This window comes from Halichoerus grypus, chromosome 13, assembly GCF_964656455.1.
Source record: "Halichoerus grypus chromosome 13, mHalGry1.hap1.1, whole genome shotgun sequence".
Classification (NCBI taxonomy): Eukaryota; Metazoa; Chordata; class Mammalia; order Carnivora; family Phocidae; genus Halichoerus; species Halichoerus grypus.
In genome coordinates this window covers 15044365-15072021 of record NC_135724.1, presented here as the reverse complement: position 1 = coordinate 15072021, position 27657 = coordinate 15044365, and the positions used below count along the sequence as shown (strand labels likewise).

Genomic DNA, 27657 nt, shown 5'->3' with positions numbered 1-27657 from the left:
AGGCACATTTAGAAGATGAATTAAGGTATTTTACAAAGGGTTTATGATGCAATGGGACAGAGAAGAACTCTTCATTTATCTAAATGAATATTCATTTCTTGAAGATTTTTAAAGCATTGGACTAAAATGTAGCTAGTTTCTCCAAAATTCAGCTTTGGTTTGAAGTAATGACAAATGAAATCAGGCTGACTCATCTTTCAAAATGCGTCTCCATCTGTCCTTTTGCTTTAGACGTGACTGCCTCTAGCTTGGGCTCATACCTGGATGCCTGCAATCCTAAGATAAACCTGGCAGTCATTAGCATGTGGTTTTTGAAGACAACAATGCAGATGAAACATTTAAGGTGGAAATATAATGTGAGGAGAGAAGCTGACCCAGAAATGAACCTCAAAGATTGCCAACATTTCTGCTAGAGAAGATGATGTTAGCAACGAAGGCTGTGAAGGAGTAGCCAAAAAGGTAGGTAGAAAGCCAGGGAATAATGTGGAAAATGGACTGAAACATCAAGAAACTTTGAGAAATATCCATAGGATTTGATAGTATAGACATCTCTGGTTAAATTTGCAAGAATAGTTTTGGTGAAGAGCTGGAGGCAGAAACCAGATTGAAGTGTTTGAAAAGTGAAATCCTTTGTGAGAAAATTAAGAATGTATATGTGCACAGGGGATATCATGGAAGGGGAAGTCCAATCAAGTGCAAGTGGGGTATCAGAGATATAAGAACTTATTTAAATGATGAGATAAAGAGTACAGAGCGGGGATGAAGATTTAGTGTAGGAAAGAGATAACACACAGAAATATCTAAGAGGGCAGAATCAGTTTAGCTCCTGAGCACACACGAAAGGATTTGCCTTTTGATAGGAGGGACATGGCATCAATTACAACAGCAGGAAAAAAAGAATATAAAGATGCAGTTAAATTTGTAGATTTAAGAAAGGTTTTAAAATTGACAATCTCCTTGCTCAATCAATACCTTTTAATTATAGAGTCACTTCAAAGTCTTCAACCAGACACTCGAGAGACTCCAGTATGGATTTTTGAAATATTATAGCATGCATCTTTATATAGATATATAAATTTAGCTGGAAAAAAGTTTCATATCCCCGAAAGTACTCACTGTAATTCTATCCTCCCTATTTCCTTCCAATGTCTCCTGGTATCCGAGTTTGATCTATTCTGCAAGCCTAACACAAACTCTCCCCTCAATAAAATCCCTTTACTTGTGCAGAAGCCTATTCTCTAGGGGTGATGATGAGCAGAGATGGGACATTGTTCATTTAATCAAAAAATTACATTATTCGTTTTAGAGCATGGAGAGGTAGGAACCAGAAAGACTGGCTTCTTAAAGAGCTAGAGATAAGCTGGAATCTCTCACGATGTGTCAGATGGGAGGAAAAGCCTGCTTAAACTTAGGCAAGGAGGAGGGTAGAAATGGCTGGACTTGAGAGACTTCCAGAAAGTATATTCAATTTTATTATATTTGTTAAGAATGGATTCTAGAGCACATGAGAGAATGAGTTCTGTTTAAAATTTGCATAGTTAGCATTATCTACCAATATGTACCCTGTGAAGTGGAATTAGGGAAGATAATGCATTTGGTTTGGCCATGATGACTTGGGGTTCCTATTGATATATGTCCAGGAAGGACCTGACGATAGAGGACTAGAGCTGAGGAGAAATCCAGGCTGAGGGTATAGATTTGAGAATTATCATCTACCACTGACTTAATTTTCATGTATAGATGTGGATATGTTCACTCAAGAACAGAATGTAAAGTAAATGGTGAGCTGAAGAAAGAATAATAGCATAGAAAAAAAAACAACAAAAAAACCCCTGGAAGGAGAATATGAATCAAGACTCAAGAGATGTGGGAGAGGAATGAGGAATAATGTCATGAAATCAAGAGAAAAGGCAGTTTTGCAGGGACTATATTAATCAACATTGTCGATTGTTACACAAATAAGGACTAAATACAGTTAATAGCTGATTGCCTTGACAAGGGTAATTTCAGTGGAGAGCTGAGCACAGATTTCAAGCTGCCATGGGACGTAATGAAAGGACAGCCATGCTTTGGAAATACATACATGTCAGTTATCAATCTATTACCTCTGCTCCAAATACACCTTTCAATATCTGCTCTGTGATAAACAACAGAAATCCTTTAAATATGTCTCCGTTCAAGTGAGCATGATGCTAAGCTTTTGTGGTAGTGGACACTGGAGGGTCACTGAGAAAGGAAGGGGCTCTCTTACCGTTTCTTTTTTTTTTAGGATCCATAGGTGGGCTTAGTAGGTATGAGGACAGCTAGTGAAGCCGGCCCCCGCTGGTACCCCTGTGAGATCTTGTGGCCTCAGCCTATTGATAACCTTTCTGTAGCCCACTCTACTCAGAACCCAGAGTCCTACCACTGTGAGGGTCTCCTACCATCACCAGCTCCAGAACCCCCATTATGAGTTATACATACCTATGCCACCAGTTGCTGATCACCTGCTCCCTTCCTACACTCTGAAGAGTGAGTGTGTTAGTGTTCTGTTGCAAATATAATGAATTGCCACAAACTTAAAACCCTAATTCATTATCTTCAAGTTCTGCAGGTTAGAAGTCTAACATGTCTCCCTGGACTGAAATCAAGGGGTCAATAAGGCTGGTTCCTTCTGGAGGCTCTCACTGAGAATCTGTTTCTTTGCCTTTTCCAGCTTCTAGAAGCTGTCCACATTACTTGGCTCATGGTCCCTTTCTCCATCTTCAAAGTCAGCAATGGTGCATCTCTCTGACCATCCATTGGTAGCCGAATCTCTCTTTGAGTACAGGTGAGAACTTTTAAGGACCTAAGTGACTGTATCGGGCCCACCCAGATAATCCAGGATAATCCCTCCATCTCAAGGTCCTTAATTGAATGGCATCTTCAAAGTTCCTTTTACCATGTATGATAAGATATTCACAGGTTTTCAGAATTAGGATGTGGACATCTTTGAGGGGCCATTATTCTGCTGACCACAGGGACTTACTGGTATCCCAGAAACTCCAGATCAACTCTGGCCTGGCTACACCAGCAAACTTCTCTGCTATCTGATGGCTGAACCATACCTCCTCCAATTAGGGCTGAACCCCTCCCCTCCCCTCTCCAACAGCCCTGGGTACCATTTGGAGCACATCTTATTTTATATCTTACTCTTTTATCACAGTCAGAACTTCTTTATATTAAACCTTCCTTGTTTAGCCTGTTATGTAGTTTCTATCTTCTGATTGGACCTGAACTGCTATAGTTTATCTGAATATGTTTCCCAAAGTGACCTATAAATGGGAAAAAAGTGCTTAGAATATAATAGGAGGGATGGAAGAAGAATCAAGAGTATTATTTTGGTTTGGTTTGCTTTGGCTTGGGGAAAACAGTTTAGCATTGTAGAAAGTTGAAGGAAATAATTACATAGACATAGGATGAAGGTACCAGAAAGAGAAATAGTCTTGAAGATGAGAGAGACTAGAATCTATTCTAGAAACTGAAAACACTGGTTATCAATCACGGGAGACTTTTAAAATTCCAATTTCCAGGCCCTATCCTCATTCTGACCTAATTGGTCTTGATTTAATTGGATATTCTGATTTAGTTACTCTTGGGTAAAGCCTGAGCATCGGTTTCTCTGATGGCTAGCAGTGGGGAGGCACCAAGGGGCAGCTACAGGCAACTGTGTAGATGTAGAGGGCTGAATGTTAATGAGTTCCCCTAGATTATCTCAACTGTCTCTGAGAAACCGAAGGCATACCATATATTGACAGTGAGGCAGAAATGGTGAAAGGGGCTTTAGACCTTTGCTGACACCCACTAAGATACCCACTATGTGTAAAACTCAGTGTTTAATGATATGGATTCAAAGCATGAAACAGTTCCTCACCTCTCCAGCAACTTGCTCTTTCAGTTGAGAGACTGGATAAAATAAATATATGAATAATAATACCAAGTAGAATGCATTCAGTTCATAAGAAGTCATAAAGGCAATGAAATCAATGAGTTTAGAGGGGAGACACAGCTTTCAAGGTATGGAACTTAAGATGTGGGCCTTGAAAGGAATATAGAAAGGATGGAGGCTGAGATGGATGCGCACCCTACTTCAGAGTTTCTGAGCAGAAGAGCCTAGCTAGAGTAGAAGGTTTTAAAGAGGATAGTGAGAGAGGCTGAATATATTGGTAAGGTCAGATTTAGTTTGTACAGAAGAGCTAGATACAATACATTAAGGGAGGCTGTAGATACCACACTAAGGAATTTAGGCTTTATTTTGTGGGTGATGAAACACCACCTAAAGTGGTGTCTTCTGCGCCCTTCTCTCTGTCTTCTGCAACACTCTAGCAAGTATTGACGATGTGCTGAAAATTGCTCAGGCAGCCTCACTGTGGGGTCCCAGTGACCTGAGGCATGGTTTTGAGTACATAATTAAGCAAAACATGTTGCTGAATACAAAAGGTGTACTTCGGGAAACCATAGGTCAAAACACAATGTAAACACTTAAGTATAGTTAAAGGTTATAGTAACTTGGAGAATGTTTTGAAATATCACATAATTTTTCCCCTTCTTGTAGAGTGTTTGTTTTCCTCCTTCAATTATTCTACATACAACAGATCCAGGAACTTTGCTACCCTCCAAAAAGGAAAACAGATGCAGCCAAAGTGGTGAAGTTAGTCTAGCCTTCACCAGGCTTTTAGAAATCCATCATGATTTTGTATACCCAGTCTTTACGAGAGAATAGATACCCATATTAAGAACAAAGCTTAGAGGACTGCCCAAAGAATCAATGCTGAATTGGGGAGGGGTTGGGGGGGGAAGATCTTATTTCTGTTATTTAAGAAGTTCTAACTCACAGGAAGAGAAACACTTCTCTGGGACTGTGAGTGGGGAGAAGTCAAAATGGAGTGGACAAGAGGGACAAGAAGGTTTGAGACAGTAGAGTTATGAGTAACACTAAGGATAGAAATCCCAGTTGGGATGGAATAAAAAACATGTAGGTAAGTTAGAGTGAATCTCCCCATATCTGGCCTAGGAAGAGGATAAGCCTTTCAGAGGAGTTTTACATTTGAAGCATCATATACAACATGTTACCGAAATGAAAGAGGAGAAATGGCTGATTAAGGTTTGGGTACATGAGCCCGGAAGCAGCCTTACCTGTCCGGTTTTATGGAAGAGCAGTGATCTAAACATCAGGGCAAGCTTGCCTCTGAAGTACACCTATATTTCCAAGGGTCATAGTATTTGAAGGTTTAATGTAAGATTTCCAGATGTTTGACTTACAAATGTACTCCTTCCAAAATTTTACTGGTGTGAGAACTCACCAAGAACTCACCCCTTCTCTTTTTATAATGGTTCTTCCATTTTACAAAACAAGAACAAATTCTCTGGCACACTGCCCCAGTTGTAAGAACCTATGTGACACAAAATAAAGAAACAGCCTGAAAGATTGGTAATTCCTGTTGAGAAAATAAATGCCTCTAATAACTGAGTTAAAAAGATTATTTTTTAAATCAGATGGTTATCCAGTCTTTATGTTCAAAAATTCAGGTAGAATCTATACAGCTGTCAACCATTAAATCACTAAAAAATATTCATATCCCTTTGTGAAATTTGGCATATAACTAGGGAAGACACAAAACAACTGAATGGCATTGCTATCATAAAATCACTGTCATTTCCATAAACGTATGTATATGGGCAAGATTTTTGAACACTTACATTTGTAAATATTTTTGAAATGAATAGAATGGACTATTAGTCTTATTTCATTTGATGTTCATCCATAAATTCTTGAAATAATTGGAAAATCCTTATTTCTCTCAATACAGAATGGATTTTAAATAATAGAATTTTACCTTTTTATGTAATAAATACGCATTAAATTTTGTAGTATATTTAGGTTCGTTAGATTAGCTAGGCACTAATAATAATGGAATTGATAAACATGAAGAAACTTATTGCTTTAAATCTAGAGTTTATGGTCATAGACACACATACACAAAACCCCCCACCAATTTTAATCTTATTTTATAGACGATTACGTTAGACTGAATCAGATTTTACAAGAATTATGCTGCATAAAAAGCATCACAGAACCTCAAGATCATACAGCAGTAAGCATGCACTTGTCCATTCATCTGCAGCAGCTGGAGGCTGGCTTGGTGACTCTGCTTATCTTGGCTGGTCTTGCTCACACATCTGTATTGTCTGACTGTTGACTGATCTAGGGGACACTCAGCTCTGCTTCAGGTGTCTTTCACTCTCCAGGAGACTACCCCTGGCAGAAACCGAAGAGAGGAGGCAAACCCCAGCTCTCAAAAGCTTCACAAGCCTCTAAATCACATTGCCTAGTATCACACTCCAAAGCAAGACATACAATCAATCCCAGAGTCAAAGTGGGAAGGTAGTACAAAGTAACATGGCAAAGGATGGGTGAAGCATGAGGACCATTTTTGCAATCTACTGCAGGGTGATAATTAAAAGACTTTCAAGTATTAAAATATATAAGAAAAAAAAAAAGAAAGAAAAAAATATATATAAGAAAAAATTCTGAAGGGGAAGTGAAATGTAAACCTGAACTGTAGAGGTAAAGGACCAAGGTAGAATTTGTGACTTTTAAAGAAGAGTCTGCTCAGTGTTTTTAATATGGATGATGGTGAGTATTCGATCATCATGAATTCAATTACATTGGATATATTTTTTAAAGTGATACAGTGGTTCTCTTTTAAAATGTCAATATTTATAACATACTAAACTTATATCCTTTGCAACTATTTAAATTTATGATGAAGCTAAACTAAAAATGTATGAGCAGTAAATAGATTTTCAACAATATTTGAGGGGTGTGCAAGCAAAATAAATTAAATTCCACTGATATTGAATTTCCAGAACCCAAGAAGAGTGTGGAATTTCTCAAAGATAGTGAAGTGGAAGAGGCCTGAGTCATATCAAAGCTCATGTTTGGGAATCTCACAAAAAGAGGTAACAATACGAGCAGGGCACATAGGACATTTATGGTAGAGTATAGCTTAATCTATTTTGGTAAAGACTTGTGCATCCTATGGAGAGACCCTATATTATGTCAAAATATTCTAGGCCTTATGGCATAGCTAGAAATCCAATACCAGAAATTCTTGAATTAGATGTAAAGTGTGTGTATACAACTCATAGGATAATAACAGGATTGAGATAGGAAGGGATGACATGGCCTCACAGACTGATAGTCAGAAAAGATAAACAGAAGGAAGTCTCATCATGGAACCATATCCTCTTTAAGATTAAGAATCATAACTTGTATCATTTGCCAAATCATATACCAAAGTTCAGGCCAGTTCACTTCAGTAAAAACAGGTCAGGAAAGGCACTGAGCAAACAAGCCAGATCACATCACCATGGATACACTGAGGATTGAGGCTAATGGCTAGAAACCAGAAGGCATAGCATCTTGACCAGAGGACAGCATAAAGACCAGATACAAAGCCACCCCTCTCTGTGCTGGGGCTTATATTAGATTCTGCACACCCAGGCAGCATCTTGGGAAGGAGAAGGGGCAAGGGAGATTCCTTAAGAAGGGGGTTACCTTCTGATACATGACCCACAAAAGACTATTAAAAGAGAAGCGACTGAGATGTTTTAATTAAAAAAGATTAAATGATTTCTGACAATCATATGAATGTATGCTTGAGAGCAAGATGTAGTCTGTTATAGAAAAACTCATGCTCTGTATCTAAGTTGTAGTGTCCTTACTTGACTTGGCCACAAATAACAATAATATTTATGAATACAGAAACCTATGTGCATTATAAAATGCCAAGCAAGATTTAAAGAGTCTATTTTAAGTAACCATTTAGATATTTTAAGGTTAATTTTATAGTACTTTCTTTCGTATCTTTAAAAATATTTGAGGAGAGCCTGGGTGGCTCAGTCAGTTAAGCGTCTGCCTTCAGCTCAGGTCATGATCCCAGAGTCCCGGGATTGAGTCCTGCGTTGGGCTCCCTGCTCAGCGGGGAGTCTGCCTCTCCTTCTCCATCTGCCTTTCCCCCGCTCATGCTCTCGCTCTCTCTCTCTCAAATAAATAAAATCTTAAAAAAAATATTTGAATCTTTGATACAAACAAAAGAGTATGTGTGTTAACTCAAGAAAATAGTATCAATATAAGGTAACTTAGAAAAAAAATATACAGATTTGGGGGTAAAAATCATCCAGAGACCTAAGAAATTTCTTATCAAGTTATTGTACTTTATAATATCTAGATTGTAAAATTCTTTCATCTACTCACTTTATGAATGTGTAGTGTCTAGTTTTGATGGAAAAACTAAATTACGCCAGTATTGAGATTTAATCCTGCCCGAAGCAAGCAAATTAACTAAATGATTTCTCAATTTTCCTACCAAGTCCTAGGATTTAATGAGGTTGTGGAAGAGATGACTAAACACAAAATGTGTGGACATGCTGTCAGCGCTGAGTGTTTTCCCTTAGAGATGTGGCTTCAGAGCTTTGAGAGTAAGGGAGATGTGACCTTTTGCTGAAGGACCGAGACTCATTACACGTATTCATGAGGTTTTTACCAAAACCTATTAAAGCAATTGCTTAGACCTCTTTCTTGTGAGGTCAGAAAAACAGGCCAGGAAATGGTTTGAAGGGTTCTCTAGGACTGGCTTCCAGAAGAGACCCAGGAATGGAGATGTTGGGGAGACGCCTACCCGGTCTGTGTCAGTCACAGTCTATTCAAGAGACCGAAATCAGAACAGCTTTTTTTAAAGATTTTATTTACTTGAGAGAGAGAAATAGCATGAGAGGGGAGAAAGTCAGAGGGAGAAGCAGGCTCCCCGAGGGGCAGGGAGCCCGATGTTGGGGGCTCGATCCCAGGACTCCAGGATCATGACCTGAGCTGAAGGCAGTCACTTAACCAACTGAGCCACCCAGGCGCCCCCCAGAACAGCTTTTTTAACCGACAGAATTTAATATAGAAATTAAGCTGGCATAAAGAATTGTTAACTAGATTAACTGAAAAGGCAAAACAAAACCCAAAACACTGCGACAAGATGGAGGCAGCGCCCGCAGGAGGCAGTGGCCACGCCCATGTGGGAAGGTACCTTAGATGGGCCTCAGGGAGCTGAAGATCGGGCCTTTCAGGAGGGGACGCTGGTTGGCTGGGGCTGTTTTTGCAAGTGGTACATAAATTCCAAAACGGAGTTAACTGCTGCTTCCCCAAGGAACTGCTGTTGTTGTGGCGAAGAAGTAACACTAAGGGAACTGGGGAGATGTGGTTTAAGGATACAAACTAGCAACTAGTTGATGAATAAGGCCTAGAGATTGAACGGGCAGCATAGTGATTACAGACAATACAAACAAATTAAGGACACAATACAGACAATGTAAACCTGAAAGTTGCTCGGAGACTAGGTCTTACTTGCTCCCACCACAAAAAAGAAAGGATGCTTACTGAAGTGATGGGGTGTTAGCTCACACCACCATGGTAATCATACTGCAATATACACACGTATGAAATCAACACGTTATACACCTTAATGTTGTATGTCAGTTACATCTCAATAAAAACACATTAAAAAGAAATGTGAAACGAAAAGGAACAAGTCACTCCTTTCTCCGTCTGGCACCCCTATCGGCAGTCTTGCAAGGAGCTAACTGCAGAGCAGGAATGTATTTTGCAGAGTCCCAGCTCCCGCACGAAGAAGCAGAGCATGGAAGGGTGAGTTTGAAGGTAAAAACCAACAGCTTCACAATTGGGATAGATTAAAAAATAAGGACAGCAGTTTGTCAAATCTATAGGAAGCAAATCTATGAAAGCGTGCATCTAAAAGACAAATACAAAACATATTGGAAAATGATTGAAACAGTAAATCACAAACATTTATACGAAATTATCTTTGTAAAGAATACATAATTCTGGCTTATAAAAATGTACAAGCTGCTGCTGAGCAAATATAGTATCTTTATATTTAATCAGAAAAAGATGGCTGATGTTGAGGGGTGAAAATGCAGATGGTTGGTTCAAAATATATTTGGGGCTCAGACTCACTCTTTCAGAGTGAGTAGAAGTGACGCGGATACCACATCAGCCTTGACTCTCTGAGATTGTCCAGCTCAGGAGACATTTTTTTTGGAACTAAACAGCAGTACACAGAATCATTCTGATTGTTCAGATAGGACCTACTGAGCCAAACAGACCAGAAGCTGACAAACCAGCCCAAAAACTTAATCCAAGGGTTATGTACAACTCCCACAGAGCTGTGTTATGAACACATCTATGACGGCTCTCTTCAGAAATAATCTGGTACCCATCTGGAAAACACAAGAGGGCACGTACACCGGATTTTGTGTTGTGCATGTTTTCTTTTCCCATCCTGCTGATAATTCTCTTTCTCTTTCATTTTTCTCTATTGTTCACACCACATGCCAAACAAGGTTATAATCAAAATGAAGATCCAAACAATGAATAAGAAAGTGTGCTCTACAAAGAGATGACAATATTCTTTCCAGACTTATGAAGACACTGCAAGTTAAAAGTTAAGAATCTTCCCCAAAATCATGGACCTAAAAGTATGACAGGATTATAGGGCTGCAATCCACTGACCCTTATTCCATAATTTTCATTGCATAATGTCACCTCCCTAATATCAGGATAAACAGTTTTAGGGATACCATAAGGATGCTGGATATAAATTAGAATTATTCTGTAAGATAAGGCAAAGTCTAAACTGCGTAGTGCCATGACACGAGCCATTTCCACTTCCAGTTGACCCTGTACCGATTGGCCAAAGAAGGCCTGTTAAGTAGTACAGCACATCAACTGTTGCTGTCCCCAGAACCACATGCTTCACTCCGGCTGAATTAATAAACATTGACTTATAGAAGGTATATTATCAAATGCCATTTTCAGAGTACACAGGGAGTAGAACTTTTAATTCATTTAACAAAACTATCACCAGGCTCTAGAGCACCGGGTACATGGGAAGTGCTGAATTAATAAGATGAAAAGGACATAGTTCCTATCACCAAGAATTCACATTCTCATTAAGCCATCACATCAGATAAAGAAGATCTGTAAAGTATCAACTATTACATCAAGATGGACACAAAATGCCATAAAACATAGACGGAGAACGTGAGAAATCTGTCATCCTTACACAGAGACTGCCTCATCTTCTCATCTTTTTCCAGTTGTAAATCATACCCAAATCAGTGTTTACCCTCATAATTAGACACCACAGAACAACTCTCCAAATTATTAGGAACGTTTTTCTTTAGTTTGATAACAGCTAAGATAACTTACGAGTAGCAGACTTTCAAAATTAACTCAGGTTCACACTCAAATCTTGAAATTAGTTTGGGTGAACCACTTCCAAGAGCACTGCCCTCCATTTACAAGGCCTTTTCCAAGTGTTTAGTGGCACAAAATATACTGCAGACAAGTCAGCACCTTTTGTGTGTGTGAGAGAAAAGAATCAATGAAGGCTTCTAAGGCGCTGGCAAAATGCAGCAACATGACAGGTTACATGAGAAAAGAGGCTCAGCCGAGATTAATAATAATAATGGAGAAAATGGGAACATGTGACCTGTCTGGAAAACCCCTTTCATCTTATGTACTACTGTTTTTCTTCTACATGCCAGAGACCTAGGAAACATCCCCAAATGGATAGTGAGAAAAAAATTTTAAATCTATATAATAATCATAGAAATTAACAATAATTTGTTAGGTAAATCCCTAAGCCCCATTAAGTGGATATTGTCAGTATATAATAAAAATTATGACAGTCTTCATTGCTTCTAGGTCTCTCTTCTCTCTCTCTCTCTCCCTCTCATAGTTCACTTAAAGTGAAGCATTTTCACTTAAAGTACACAGCAGCCTAAAGGCAGAAAATTCTGCATTTTGAAATGCCAGTGTAACATCAGGACTAAGCCTTTGCCCATTTTATGCCAGCCTACCAGACCTCAGCCTCTGTTTTCCAAAAATCAGGAACAGGAGGACTATTTCCAGCAGATTTCATCTGAGCCAGAAGGACACCAACAGATTCTAAACAGGAGAGACAACCCAGCAACAATTTAGGATCTGTTGGTGAGACAACCTACACAAACCCTCTATCCCATAAAATCTCCATGTCTGTCCCCAGCAAGGAGCCTTGAAACTGCTGTTACTCTAGGGATATTCACAAACACATCAGTTTGAAGCCTTGACAATTGCCTTCTTGATGTCTGCTTTCAATAAGCTCTTAAATAATTTGTTTATCACTTGGGCCATTTGATGATAAATGGAGTTTATTCAGTGTGTGCTCTAATTAATTAGTTTGCTTTCTGTGCTATTAATGGAGGCACAAGTATGTCCATTAGCCCTTTGGGAGTTCTCTTGCACACAGCCTTTGAAAAAGGAACGTTTCACAGCCTACAAGGTGCTGACTCTTGATAATTCTGTTTGGGCTACAATAGCAACTGGAAGATTTTCCCAGGCGATCAGGTTTTCCTTTAGCCCAAAAGGGAAAATAAATATCCACAGAATTGTGCTTCTTTTGAAGTGGCTACAGTTTCACTGCAATTTCCATCAAACGCAACATGCATTTTGTCAGGCTGAGGTTCAGCCGTTAGGTTGCTAATTAAGTTAACAAGTGCTGTGTGCTGCTTAATTTGGCAACAAGCTATCCTACAGACTGCTCAATAAGAAAAAGCAGCATTTCCGTAATGATTCTGTTTTTTAGCTTGGAATTAAGCTAAAAACTATAATGATCCCTATGAAGGGACATCTGATGCATGTGTTATGTAGAAAAGGAGAATATGCTGTTTTCCATGTTGGACACTCACACCTTTTATTTACACATTTACTGCACAGTGTAGCTGAAATAAGAGTAATTGCCTGTGTATATTTTTAATTCATCATAATTCAAATAAAATGTGTTTCTCTGCCCAACTTCCTTCTGTCATTTTGCCCAAATGCAAATTGACTTTTAGTAATGAATTCCATTGCAGTGCGCTAATTGTGGGTGTGATTTATTCTTATTATCCCCGGTTGAAGTGCCTCTCCTTCAGTTGTAGGGGTTAAAAAAGAAATTCATTGGTTCATTTAGTCAACAGATATTTACTGAGCATCTATTGTGTGCCAGATATTGCACTCTGAGGCTCTGGGGACTCAGAGGAAAAAATACACGTTGAGTGGGATCTTGACAGAGGTTCCAAAAGAATAACCATGTATTTATTCCAGCTAAGAAAACATAGTTTGGGAAGGAATATTCCTGGACTAAGATCTTGGAGACCAGCAGCCAGATGTATGCTGTATAATATACCTAAATTCAGTCACTAACCAAGGCAAGAAAATGAAATAAGCAAGTTGTCTAATCTCTCTGGGCCTCATTAGTTCATTTATAAAGTGGAAGGGAATGGCTTACTTGTTAAAGTCCCTTTCGGCAGATTTCTTGAATAATCGAAATTCTCTCATGACCTATACTCAACCAAATGCTGTTTTGTCAACCTAGAGTTCCTTTCTCCTTCCCTCTTCTATTTCTGCATATTAAAAGACTACTCAATAAAGTCGGTCTCGTCTACTTAATTGTATTGTATCAGTGTCAATTTCCTAGTTTTGATGAATGTACTGGTTCTATAACATGGTACCATTAAGAGAAGCTGGATGAGGAGTACATGGATCTCTCCATGCTATTTCTGCAACTTCTTATGAGTCTGTAATTATTTAAAATAAAAAGTTTTTCAAAAAATACCCCCAAATTCACAGCCTATCTCAAAAAACAAAATTAAAACTGAAATCATTCTCTTCTTCCTTTACCTCTATTATAACATTTTGACTGCCTTATCGTTACAAATCCACTGCCTCTCTTGATTTTTAACTCTGAAAGATAGAATCGCATCGTATTTATCTTTGCATCCTCCACAGACCTTACAATATTTGCTTTTCTAACCCAGGTTCATGCAATTAAATTCAACAAACTAGGTTCAAAACACTGGTTAAAACATTTCCTTACATCTCTTATCTCATCAGGGAAGCTCTGCCTTACATACTGCCTCCCGTTAGTGGCATTCAAAAGGACCTGTATGCAGAACATGTGTAGGCATACCATTCACATACGCATTTTTTCAAGGTGCCTAGGAGTAAAATGTGACTGGGAGTAACACCCACCTGGATACCAAGGACAAAGAGAGTTAATTAACCAGTGATGGCAGAATATAGTACGTAAATAATGGAGCATGATAGAAATAAGGGTTATGTTATATAAACTTTCAGGTCCAGCAATATCCTGTTCTGGATTTGGTTTTCAAATGGAAGACAATTAAAATAAAGTACACTTCTATTTGGTTCTGAAAATGCTTTCACTAAAGCTTTTTGAGATCTTAAGACTCCAACATTGAAACATACATACATAATGGGGATACCTGGAGATTAACACAAGAAGGGGCTCCAAAAGGTCATTTCTACCCACTTATGCCTTATATTTGTAAAAGTTGTTAGCAGCTGGGATCAGCCATCTGTAGCTGCTGAGATAAAGACAGATATGCCTATATATTTTACACTTTGTTAAATAGAGACCATTGCAAATTATTAAAACATAATTCAGTAAAATTAAAATTGAATTAAATTAAAAAATTAAGTCAATGGCAACCACTCTTTGAGAACATAGGTAAGCTATTGAAAGAAAAAATAGTAGTTGTATCTAGGCTAGAATGCTGCAAAAGCTAATAATAAAATTTTTAAATCGTCTTTAATGTAAATATTTGTGCTTGATTTTGCCTCTAGGAATAACTGATGGATGTCTTGAAATATTCAATCATGTATAAATAGAAGAATGTAATTTCTAATGAGAAATAATTTTCTCCAAAACATGTTGGGTATAAATATAAATTCCACTTTGGCAAAAATTTACATTAAAAAATATAAAAAATATTTTATTGTTTATCTACTTTACTTGAATAATAGCTAAATTATAAAAATTTTTTTATAATTTAAAAACTTATGTAATATATATAACTTTTATAATTTATGTAACAAATTATATTTTAAAGCATATATATAATTTTTATAATTTTTTAAAAAATACTTTTATATTAGCAGTCTTTCCTTTATTTGCCTTTGATCAAAACATATAGTAGTGAAACTTAGACATATATATAAAAGTTGCTCATCTGACAAATTGGACCAATGTGACAAATGTGGCCAAAACAATGGATAAATTAAGTTCACTGAATTCTTTACTAATTTGAGCTATTTTGGTGACCTCAATAAAATAAGGAGGTACCATACTGGATATATTAAAACACAATGTGAATTAGGTTTTTTAAATTAAGATTGATATGAGTCAAACCAGAAAGCTAAAGAACTAAAATAGAATGGCCATTTTTATGTCAATATTAATAGGTAACAGGAGACAAAGCATGATCTCCACTATTGCAAGTACCTGTTTATATAAGAGTCATTAGTTGTCTGAAAAGCTGTCTTAAAAGTCACAAGCTACATGACTGCTGTATTAAGCAGGGTAATAGTGCTCTAAAGATGCCCATGCCCTAATCCCCAGAACCTGGGAATATATTATGTTATATGGCAAGGAAGAATTAAAGTTGCAGATAGAAGTGAGGCTGCTAATGAGCTGATGGAAAAATAGAAAGATTATCCAAGATTATCTGGGTGGGCCCAAGGAAATCACCAGGGCCATTGAAAGTGGAAGAGGTAAGCAGAAGAGTTAGCAACAGAGTGAAGTGATGGGAGAAAGATTCAAGCAGTCAAGCCTGGCTTTGAAGATAGAAGAGGCCACAAGCCAAGGAATGCAGGTGGCCTCTGGAAGCTGGAAAAGGTAGAAAACAGATGTCCTTAGAGCCTCCAGGAGGAACACAGCTACGCTGACACCTTGATTTTAACCCAGTGAGAGCCATTTTAGCTTTCTGACTCCAAAACTATAAGATAATAAATATGGTTTGTTTTAAGCTATTAAGTCTGTGGCAATTTGTTACAGTAGCAATAAAAACTAATACAACTACAGTTCCAGTTTCTGGTTCTGCATGTAAGGAGACTCGAAGCTGCCACAACATCCTAACCAGTAGCAAAAAGCTGAGCAAACCGAAATATCAACAACATTTCCAGTATATGTGAGAGAGGTGAGGGCACACTGCGAACCACTATCCCAGTGATTGGAGAGACCTACAGCAAATATAGAGAATAACAGTTTACTGAAATAGAGACTGAAAAGTGGAAACTGCCTGCCTCAGGAACCAGTGCTGGGGAAGGAAAACCTGAACCGTAACTGACACGTTGCTGGAGGCTCAGCATGGACAAGTCTGAGAGTTAGAAACCCTAGGGAGTCCTAGTCTTCAGGAGGCCCCACAACTTTGTGATATTTACCACTAGGAACCTGACCAGGTTCCTACAGTGTCTAATAAAAATGCCCTAGTGCGATGGACTCTGAAAAACAAACTGAGGGTTCTAGAGGGGAGGGGGGTGGGAGGATGGGTTAGCCTGGTGATGGGTATTGAGGAGGGCACGTTCTGCATGGAGCACTGGGTGTTATGCACAAACAATGAATCATGGAACACTACATCAAAAACTAATGATGTAATGTATGGGGATTAACATAACAATAAAAAAATTTAAAAAAAAAATGCCCTAGTGCGTCCAGCAGCGGTATTGGGGAAGAGGAGCTATTTTGAAATATGCCAGAGCACTCTGTTCTTCTTAACAAGACCTGTTTTCAGTGGAAACTAGTTAAGCAGAGCCTAATCTGCTGGGATATCATCAGAGCATACCAAAAGGCCAAAAAGACAATTTGAAAAGACAGAACAAGCATCTAAACCAGATATGGTAGAGATGTTAGAATTATCAGACCAGGACTTTAAAATGCTATGATTAATATGGTAAGGGCTCTAATGGATAAAGTAGACAGCATGTAAGAACAGATGGGTAAGCAGAAAGATGGAAATCCTAAGAAGGAACAAAAAAAGAAATGCTAGGGATCAAAAACACCGTAACATAAATAAAGAATGCCTTTGATGGGATTACTAGTAGACTGGACACAGTCTGCACTTAAGGATATTGCAACAAAAACCTCCAAAACTGGGGCGCCTGGGTGGCTCAGTCGTTAAGCGTCTGCCTTCGGCTCAGGTCATGGTCCCAGGGTCCTGGGATCGAGCCCCACATCGGGCTCCCCGCTCAGCGGGAAGCCTGCTTCTCTCTCTCCCACTCCCCCTGTTTGTGTTCCCTCTCTCGCTGTGTCTCTATCAAATAAATAAATAAAATCTTTAAAAAAAAAAAAAAAAAAAACCTCCAACACTGAAAAGCAAAGAGGACAAAGACTGAAAAAAAAAAAAAAAAAAAAAAAAACCACCATAACAGAATATCTAAGGACTTTAAGACAGCTACAAAAGATATAACATATGCATAGTGGGACTATTGGAAGGAGAAGAAAGAGAGAAAGGAAAAGAAGAAATATTGTCCAAAGAATAATGACTGAGAATTACCTCAAATTAATGTCAGACATGAAAACACAGATCCAGGAAGCTCAGAGGACACCTAGTAGATTACTGCCCTAAAAGCTACACCCAGGCGTATCACTTTGAAATGAAAGAGAAAATCTTGAAAGAAGCCATGAGAGGGTGTGGAAGGACACCTTACCTACAGAGGAACAAAAATAAGAATTATGTGCAACTTCTCCTCAGAAACCATGCAAGCAAGAAGAGAGTAGAGTAGGGGGTGCCTAGGTGGCTCAGTTGGTAAAGCGTCTGACTCATGATTTCAGCTCAGGTCATGACCTCTGGGTCTGGAATCGAGCCCTGTGTCAGGTTCTGTGCTGGTCGTGGAACCTGCTTAAGATTCTTTCTCTCCTTCTCTTTCTGCCCCTCGCCCCCTAAAAAAAAGAGGGGGGAGTAAAATATATATAGTACAGGCATGCCTCATTTTATTCTGCTTCATAAATATTGTGGTTTTTTTTACAAATTGAAGGTTTGTGGCCACTCTGCATAGAGCAAATCTATCGGTGCTATTTTTCCAACAGCATTTGCTCATTTCATGTCTCTGTGTCACATTTTGGTAATTCTTGCAGTATTTCAAACATTTTCATTATTATTTTATTTGTTATGGTGATCTGTGATCAGTAATCTTTGATGTTACTATTGCAATTGTTCTGGGGTGCCCCCCACCGTGGCCATATAAGACAGCAAACTTAACTGATAAATGTTACATGTGTTTTGACTGCTCCAGTGGCTGGCCATCCCCCCATCGCTCTCCCTCTCCTCGGGCCTCCCTATTTGCCGAGACACAAGAATATTAAAATTACACCAATTAATAACTCTGCAATGGCCTCTAAGTGTTCAAGTGAAAGGAAGAACCACACATTTCTCACTTTAAAAGCTAGAGATAATTAAGCTTAGTGAGGAAGGCACATAAAAGCTGACACAGGCTGAAAGCTGGGTCTCTTACACCAAAGAGTGAGCCAAAAAAGGGAAAAGTTCTTGAAGGAAATTAAAGTGCTACTCCAGTGAACATGTGAATGATAAGAAAGCGGCCTTATTGCTGATATGGAGAAAGTTTTAGTGGTCTAGATAGAAGATCAAACCAGCCACAGCATTCCCTTAAGCCAAAGCCTAACCCAGAGCAAAGACTTAACTCTCTTCAGTTCTCTGAAGGCTGACCAGTAGAAAGCTGCAGAAGAAATTCTGAAGTTAGCAGAGGTTGGTTCATAAGGTTTAAGGAAAAAGGGCATCCTATGACCCCCTAGAGGCTTAATCAGCGGATCCTCTCCAGGGGCTAAGATGAATCTTGTACTCAGCTTTGCAGATTCTTATTTTTTTACATCATGCATCTATCCAGCCTCATGGTCTGAGGATGACCTCTTCTACAAACTATTAGTCTCCAGATTGTAACAAATCTTGGTGCTTATATACTTTATTTCATTTTTGCAACACTGAGCTATTATTTTGTCTGTTATCATTCATTAATGAAGCATCCATAATTTTTAAAGAATCAAGTCTATAGAGAGATTACATTTACTGTCCAATTATTGCCACAGATTAATATTCCCACTGTTTCATTGTTTCTGCTAGAGTTGAGTACAACAAATTATATGATGACATAGGAGAGTTTCCAAGAGGCTGGTTTTGGTTCATTATTAGTATATTTTCTTTCCTCCTTTTCACTGATATGTTGATCTACTGGATTCATAGAGGCCTTCACCATAGACTTGCATATAAGCAAAATACAAACCTCATCATCTCTGGAAGATTCCTACTCCATTTGCAAGTCATGCTTTTCATCCTTTGGATGGCTTCCTTTAGATTCTACCTTGCCATATATACCCTTTTATCCTTCCATATTACACAAGGTAGTTTAAGTTTGTACATCTTAATCAATATCTGGACAATTTCCATTCATGATGACGATTTCCATGTTCCCCAAATCTTAAGGCCATTTGTTAATGGCTCAGCCCATCATACAGACCACTACATGTTATTTGACTATAAATACGGACAGTATTTCACTTTGTGGGATAGAATTGGAGGCTTGCTCAAAAATCCTTCCTCCTTTGAGGTGCCTGGATGGCTCAGTCGGTTGAGCATCTGACTCTTGGTTTTTGGCTCAGGTCCTGATCTCAGGATCATGAGATTGAGCCCACATTGGGCTCCGCACTCAGCAGGGAGTCTGCTTCTCTCCCTTTCTGTCTGCCCCTCCCCCTGCTTGTGCATTCTCTCTCTCCTTCTGAAATAAATAAATAAATCTTAAAAAAAAATCCTTCCTCCTTTGAAGGGAAGGGACCACTTAGTTATGTGAAGAAGATGATAAAAGTGCAATAGCCATTCAGAAAATGGTTGTAAAAATGAAAAACTATTCAATGGAGAGTTGACAAAGACTGAGTAGTTGTTGCCCTATTATTAAATATTATGAAATATTTTTAATAAGGAAAAATAATCTACATATATAGCAACCAAGAGACAACCAAGAGACATAGCAAGTAAATGGTATTTGAAGGTCTGCATTTTGGGTACTGTTGAGGAATGACTGTGATAGTAGATGAAGGAAAGATGGTGTGAACACCAAGATTTTAACCTTGTGCTTCCAATACTAGGTGTTGGTCTAAAGGACAAGTCATGTCTTTCTAGCCAGCATATCTGTAATTTGTATAGCCTCAACAACAATTTTTATAAAGATAGAGAATAAATTATTTAAGAGACTAGGTTATGTCCTTTTGCTTTAAGCCACCTGTGAGGTTTAAGGAAAGGAACCATCTCCGTAACAGAAAAGTGCAAAGTGAAAAGCAGCGAGTGCTAATGTAGAAGTTTCAGCAAGTTCTCCAGATCTACTAAGATAATTAATAAGGATGGCTACACTAAACAACAGATTTTCAATGTAGATAATATAGCCTTACTTTGGAAGAAGAGGCCATTTAGGATTTTCATAGCTAGAGAGGAGAAGTCAGTGCTGGATTCAAAGCTTCAAAGGACAGGCTGACTCTCTTGTTAGGGGCTGATGCAGTTGGTAACTTCCAGCTGAATGCTCATTTACCATTCTGAAAAGCTTACCCTTAAGAATTATGCTAGATCTATTCTGCCTGTGCTCTGTAAATGGAACAACAAAGCCTGGATCTGTTTACAACATGGTTTGTATTTTAAGCCCATGGTTGAGAGCTACCATTCAGAAAAAAAATTCCTTTCAAAATATTACTGTTCACTGACAATGCACCTGGTTACCAAAGAGCTCTGATGGACATGTATGAAATTAATATAGTTTTCATGCCTGCTAACATAACATCCATTCTGCAGCGAATGGATCAAGAAATAATTTTGACTTTCAACTCTTATTACTTAAGAAATACATTTCATAAGGCTATAGGTGCCATAGATAGTGATTCCTCTGATGGATCTAGGCAAAGTAAATTGAAAATCTTCTGGAAAGTATTCATCATTCTAGATGCCATTAAGAACATCTGTGATTCATAGGAAGAGGTCAAAACTCAACATCAACAATTGTATGGAAGAAGTTGATTCCAGCCCTCATGTATGACTTTGAGGGATTCGAGACTTTAGTAAAGAAAGTAACTGCAGATGTGGTGGAAACAGCAAGAGAACGAAAATTAAAAGTGCAGCCTAAAGAAGTGACTGAATTGCTACAATCTCATGATAAAACTATAGGTGATGAGAAGTTGCTTCTTATGAATTAGCAAAGAAAGTCTTACAAATGAACAAAGAAAGTAGTTTCTTGAAATGGAATCTACTCCTGGTGAAGATGTGAAGACTATTGAAATGACAAAAAAGCATTTAGAATATTACATTTACTTAGTTGATAAAGCAGCAGCAGGGTTTGACAGGATTGAGTCCAATTTTTAAAGAAGTTCTACTATGGGTAAATGCTATCCAACAGCTTCATATGCTACAGAAAAATCATTTGTGAGAGGAAGAGTCAACTGATGCAGCAAACTTCATTGTTGCCTTATTCTAAAAAAATTGCTATAGCCACCCCAGTCCTCAGCAACCACCATGCTGGTCAGCAGCCATCAAGATCCAGGCAAGAACTATCACAAGCAAAAAAATTACAACTCACTGAAAGCTCAGATGATGGTTAGCACTTTTTAACAATATTTTTTAATAAAGGTGTGTGTGTCGTTTTTTTTAAGGCATAATGCTATTGCATGCTTGATAGACTGTAGGGTAAACATAATTTTTATATGCACTAGGAAACCAAAAGAATCATTTGACTTGCTTTATGGTAATATTTGCTTTATTGCAATGGTCTGGAACTGAACCTGCAATATCTCCAAGGTGTGCCTATATACACCATGACCAAGTGGGACTTATCCCGGGTAGGCAAGCCTGGTTCAACATTCAAAAATCAATTAATGTAAACCAATACATCAATATGTTAAAAAAGAAAATCACATGAACAATAGATGCAGAAAAAAGCATTTAACAAAATCAACACCCATTCATGGTAAAAACTCTCAGTAAATAGGAATATAGGGAACTTCCTTGACCTGATAAAGAAATAACCACAAAAACCTACAGCTACTGTCATACTTAATAGTGGGAAATTCAAAGCTTTCCCACTAAGTTTAGGTACAATGCAAAGATGTTTCCTCTCACCATTCCTTTTCAACATCATACTGGAAGTTCTAGCTAATGTAATAAGATGAAGACGAAGACGACAAAGAAGAAGAAATAAAAGGTATACAGATTGAGAAAGAAGAAACACACCATCTTTATTCACAGATGATCATAATCATCTATGCAGAAGATCTAAAAGAGTTGACAAAAAATCCCTGGAACTAATAAAGGTTATAGCAATGTTGCAAGACACGAGTTTAACAAACATAAGCCAGTGATTTCCTATATACAGAAATGAATAGGTGGGATTTGAAATTAAAAACGTAATACCATTTATATTAGTACCACCTAAAATGAAATACCTAGGTATAAATTTAACAAAACTGTGTACAATATCTATATGAGGAAAACTACAAAACTCTGATGAACAAAATCTAAGAACTAAATAAATGAATGGATATTCCATATTGTTGAACAGGAAGACTCAGTGTTAACAAGATGTGAGTTTTCCCTAACTTGATCTATGTATTCACTGCAATCTCAATCAAAATCCCAGGGAGTTATTTTGGGGATACTGACAAAGTGATTCTGAAGTTTATATGAAGAGGCAAAGGACCAGGATAGCCACCACAATTGAAGGAGAAAAACAAAGACGCCACCTACTTCAAAGCTTACTATAAAGCTACAATAATCAAGACAGTGTTGTATTGGTGAATGAACATACAAACAGGTCAATTGAACAGAAAAAGAGCCCAGAAATAGACTCACATATATAGAGTCAACTGATCCTTGACAAAGTTGCTAAGGTAATACAATGAAGCAAAGATGCTCTCCTCAGGGTGCCTGGGTGGCTCAGTTGTTAAGCGTCTGCCTTCAGCTCAGGTCATGATCCCAGGGTCCTGGGATCGAGCCCCGCATCAGGCTCCCCGCTCCGCGGGAAGCCTGCTTCTCCCTCTCCCACTCCCCCTGCTTGTATTCCTGCTCTCGCTATCTCTCTGTCAAATAAATAAATAAAATCTTTAAAAAAAAAAAAAAAAAAAGACACTCTCTTCAAATGGTGCCAGAACAACTGAACATCCACACACAGACCAATGTAGACACAGAACTTACATCTTTTCCAAAAAATTAACTCCATGGAACACAGACCTGAATATAAAATACAAAACTAAAAATATTTCCTAAAAATATTCTAATTATGTATGTATTAGCTTTTTAAAATTTTTTTTATTTTATTATGTTATGTTAATCACCATACATCATTAGTTTTTGATGTAGTGTTCCATGATTCATTGTTTGTGTATAATACCCAGTGCTCCATTCAATACATGCCCTCTTTAATACCCATCACGAGGCTAACCCATCCCCCACCGCCCTCCCCTCTAGAACCCTCAGTTTGTTTCTCAGCGTCCATAGTCTCTCATGGTTCGTCTCCCCCTCCGATTTCCCCCCTTCATTCTTCCCTTCCTACTATCTTCTTTTTTTTAAACATATAATGTATTAGCTTTTTATCCTTATAAAAAGGACGTTATGCTGTAGATATCTTTTAGGACTTACTTTTTCTCTTAATATGAGATTGATTAGGGTCATTCATATTGTTGTGTGTCAGCCTGATTAATTCATTACTTTTGACTGCTACAGAATATCCCATTATTTTTTATTTGTATAAATAGACTACAGTATATCTAAAAGAGTAATAAACAGCTTCTATTGAAAGTTTAAACATTCTGGTTTTGACACTGAAGTCCTTAATCCTTCTGAAGTTTCTTATACATTACATTAAGATAGAGACCCAAATCATCTCTTTCCAGATGTATAACTTTTTTTCCAGCTCCATTTATTGAACTGTCCCTCATTTCTCCACTGATCTAAATGCCCCATGTATGATATCCCGAAGTTCCATAGCTGTCTTTTTCTGTTTCAGGATTCTCTGTTCCACTGGTCAATTGGTTTATGTCTATACTGACTCACTTTTCTTAGCTTCTTAGTAAATCCTGGTATTTGATAGGGTGGGCTCCTATTCTCTTTTTCAAAAATAGTATACCTGATTTTGGCCCTTTGCTTTTTTGTTAAAATTTTAATATCATCTTAAGTCAATAAACTACTTAGATTTTGATTATAAAAGTACTGGAAATGTAATATCTATTGTAATGTGAGGATCTGTATCTTTAAATATTCAGTTTTCCTGTGCATGATCATGATTATTCTCTAGTTAGGGCTTTTTGTGTTTAAAGTATGTTTCATAATGCCTCTATAGATTTCTTTCACACTTCTTGTTATATTTATTCTAAGAGTATTTGATATTCTCTGATACTACAATAAATACCTTCTTTTTAATTGTTTCCAAGTACTTTGTTGCTGGTATATAGAAATTCAACTGACTTTTTAATTTATTTTTATATCTAATCCTCTTGGGAAACATTTTTTCTATAATTTCTAATGCTGTGTTTATAGAATCTTCCGGGTCTTCGTGAAAACTATCTTATCATCTGTAAAAAGTGGTATTTTAATTTCCTCTATTTCACTCCTTATTCCTCTAATCCCTTTTTCTTGTCTCATTATGCTAAGATTGCCATTAGAGGTCATGATATGCACATTCTGTCTCATTCTTGATTTTAAAGGTAATGCTTTGACACATACATTGAGATCGATGCTTGCTCTTGTTTATTATAGATAGTATTCATCTGGCTATTTCTAGTGTACTAAAAGTTTTGTGTTGGATAGTTATTTTATCAGATGTCTTTTCCATTTAATGGGATGATTATTTGATTTTTCTCTTTTAATTTGTTAATATGATGAATAACATTTATGGATTTTTTTTAAAGATTTTATTTATTTATTTGACAGAGAGACAGCGAGAGAGGGAACACAAGCAGGGGGAGTAGAAGAGGGAGAAGCAGGCTTCCTGCAGAGCAGGGAGCCCGATGCGGGGCTCGATCCCAGGACCCCGGGATCATGACCTGAGCCAAAGGCAGACGCTTAACGACTGAGCCACCGAGGCGCCCCAACATTTATGGATTTCTGATAGAAACTGTTCATGTTCACCTGAGATAAACTCACTTATTTGTGGTATATTATCTTTTTTTTATACATATTTGCATTCAATCTGCAATTTTGTTTAAGATTTTGGGAATCTATATTTTAAAAAGTAAAATGGGCCTGAGCTTTTCTGTTTTTATAATATCTTTTGTTGTTGTTTTGGAATGAAGGTTATACTAGCCTTCTTGAATCAAGAGTTAGGAAATGCTTCTTCTTTTTCTATTATGGAAATTTGGAGGGAAAAAAACCATATCAATGTATGAATTTTTATCTCTGGAATTGCACAGGAAATCTATTACAGTGGTTACCCAGGGGGAGGGGGATAAAGACTTAGAGAATAGTGTGATGACAAGGGAGAAGGAGACCTCTATTTTCATCATAATCTCCCTGAGCTCTTTGGTTTATTCATCATGTTCATATATTACATGATAACTTAAGGAAAAAATGTTGAAGAATTAAAGTCTTTTCTTTACCACAAATATAAACTCATCCCATCAGCACTTTTAAAACCATATTAGAGGTAACCTTCAGGGTACACACAGAGCCCAAGTTAAACATCTGGTATTCATTTTGCAGTTCAGATTTTTACTATACCTCTCCTCTGTCTTATCCCCCTACAAGGGTGTCTTATGTTTTGTTGCTCAGCATCCAATGTTCATTGTCCTGGTCCCTAATGCTACCTTCCAACTAGAGGAACCTCCCACTCTCCCACTCTCAGTGCTCACAGCTGACTTTGGGAATGGTTCATAATGCCCAAACCCTGGTCAACCAGCAAACCACATTTGGCTGCTGATGACATTTGCCAACGCAATCACAGTGAGTCTCAATACTCTTGTTGGGAATGATGGGGCCAAGAAACTCTACTGTTTCCTGAATGTAAAGAATGTAAGGCCTGGAGCTACTTCACCTATTTTGCTACCCTGCTATTTATTTAGCACACCTGGACGCACAAAGGAAGACAGCCGGAAGGTGTGCAGAAAGGGGCCAGGACTCTGGCGACTCTGATTTAATCCCTTCCTGAAGCTCCGACCTATTCAGTGACTAGGACCTGAGTCTATTTTCTATTTAAGTCAGTGCAGGTTTGGTCTTACTTTACTTGCTGTACAAAGTTCCTTAACTGGCAGCACCCCTCCTTGTAGTAGGACGAATTTACCAAGCAATATCCATCCCTGGGAGAAAGAAAGGTACAAGCAAAGCAGTGCTTCCACATTTTGTAAAAAAAAAAAATATATATATACACACACACACACACACACACACACACACAACTTCAGTGGGTATATGTGTATAATTTAAGACAAATTAGACAAATTAGTGGTCTGTATTCCAGAAAATGCTGCCTTTTCAATTGGTTGAATTGCTTTAATGACCACATCCTGATTTTAAGTTCCTGAGACATGGGTTCCTAAGTGGCAGAGAGAGTAGGGCCAGCTAGCAAGTTCATGATATCTGCTGGAATCTTGATGCTTCCACAAGGTGACCTTGGGAAATTAACATAACATGTTTTGAACCCATTGTCATCAACTCTACAATGAGCATAATAACGTTTCCTAAGCAGGGTTTTTGTAAGAGTTTTTTGAGATAAGAAGTGCTTGACATAGAATGAGTGTTCAGTTAAGTCACAGAACGTTGTGGTATTCTTTTTATTAAAATAAGTAGTGTGTGTGTGTTGACTTAAAAAATCATCATGTGAACAGAAACGGCCCCAGGTTTTACTAGCCTCGGATATTTTATGTTACAAGTTACACATGATTTTTGTTTCCATTTATTTTTCCCTTTCAATATTTCCTTCCTCATCCAGAATGGAGAGACACATGAAGAGGATGTCTCATTTGCACTCACCAGCCCCTGAGTCTACTGGCTGGGCTCCCTCACTCCCACTGCTAGGACCCAGGCTTCAATCCAACTGCTCCTTTGCTTTGCTCCCTGCTTGCCCAACTGCCACCAGGCAGCTCTGAGCTGGCCCTGTGGCCTTCTCAGGGAGGGTGCTGGCAACTGGACTCTTCTCTTCCGCTGAGTCAATGCTGGTAACCCGTTACTCACCTTGTTCATCTGTTGGATCTCAGTGCTGTTTGTGATGTTTGGACCACTGCCTTTCTTGCTGCTGTTTGAAGTTTCACCCTTGCCACTTCTCATCTGTTTCCAGCTGCCCTGCCTTGGCTACACAGCCAGATGTTCCAGTCTGTTCTTGGCCCCACCCCCACGCTGAATAATTCCACTCCGTCGCACTGGATAAAACCCAGGGTGCTGTGTTCACTAAGCCTCTACTCTAGTTTCAATCCATGAAATACCATATGCAGTTTTAACAAAAGAAGCTTACCTTAGTCTCAGTCACTAAAACAGCTCTAGGAAATATTTCTCTATTTGTGTATTTCCATTCTGTATTACAGCTTTCTTCTCTAATATTGTATGTGGCCATAAAATAGTGGGTACAAATGTGGTCCAATTTATTTTTTCATGCAATAAATACGGATTTAATGTTTTATTATAAATTGCTGCTAGTGTAAAAATTTACCTCTTATAATAGCATACTTTATTATTTTTGAAGTTGCCAAGGTGATCTTTTATTTTATATAGCTGATAACT

The 27657-nt window shown here is 38.0% G+C and overlaps 1 long non-coding RNA gene and 1 pseudogene across 2 annotated transcripts; both read left to right on the top strand.

Annotated features, from left to right (window-relative positions):
• Positions 1-235: 235 nt before the first annotated feature.
• LOC118534186 (uncharacterized) lies at positions 236-27657 on the top strand. 2 transcript variants are annotated; one of them, XR_013443141.1, is made up of 3 exons: positions 236-459; positions 2696-2809; positions 26873-27657. It is a non-coding gene; the product is annotated as an uncharacterized LOC118534186 (long non-coding RNA). The 2 variants fall into 2 exon arrangements; XR_004916533.2 differs by lacking the exon at positions 26873-27657 and adding an exon at positions 4574-4710.
• LOC118534183 (lathosterol oxidase-like) lies at positions 18754-19855 on the top strand (annotated as a pseudogene).